Consider the following 841-nt stretch of genomic DNA (forward strand, 5'->3'; position numbering starts at 1 on the left):
CACAGGCATACCAGCCATTGTCTCAGCCCAGGCCTGAAGAGTGTACACAAGCACTCCTGGATCAACAGAAAAAAAGATGAAGGCCGGCAATTAGTTACTTAACTCCCTCCTCGTTCATTCGTGTTTACTGAACAACTCGCAGGCTATACTGTACATTGTTAGTTCGATTTCTGAAACTGAGCCGGAGAGATAGTGGGATGTAGAAGTTTGAGTCAGAGAGGAACAGGGTGTGGGGTTACCTAAGTCCTTGACTCTCCTGGACATGAAGTTATAGCAGCTTGGTTTAGGATTTCTGTAGCAATATTTAGCATTTGGGTATCTGGATTGCCTACCAACCGTCAAACTGAAATAAAACAAACCGGTCAGTTTTTCATGGGTTGCTTTGCTCTGAAATAATGATTCAAGCTATTCGAATTTGGCTCTCCTTCCTAAGTGACAGGCATGCTCATTAAAATATACCAACCCCACATTTGACAATCTCAATTAACTATTTGAGAACTACCTTTGATATTTGAATACAGGTATTTCCACACAGACAATATCAGAAAAATACTGTGTGTTAAAGCTTATTTTCATGTTCATATTTGTATTTTGTGTCGCCAGAACGCCGACATCTCCTCATCACTCCACCGCGAGCAAATAAAATGGCGGCTTCACGAAACTTTTTGAGAGTTTTACGGGGCGTGGTTTGCAATCCGCCCAGCCAATCAGAAATGGCAACCTTTTTCTCCCATGAAAGTACCTGTAGCTCTCTAGCAGGGACTGAAAAGGGGGTGAAAAGGTTCTCATGAACTAAGTTCTAGTTCCGGATCTTTTTGGTGTGAACGCAACATTTTCAGAA

This window comes from Trematomus bernacchii, unplaced genomic scaffold, assembly GCF_902827165.1.
Source record: "Trematomus bernacchii unplaced genomic scaffold, fTreBer1.1, whole genome shotgun sequence".
Classification (NCBI taxonomy): Eukaryota; Metazoa; Chordata; class Actinopteri; order Perciformes; family Nototheniidae; genus Trematomus; species Trematomus bernacchii.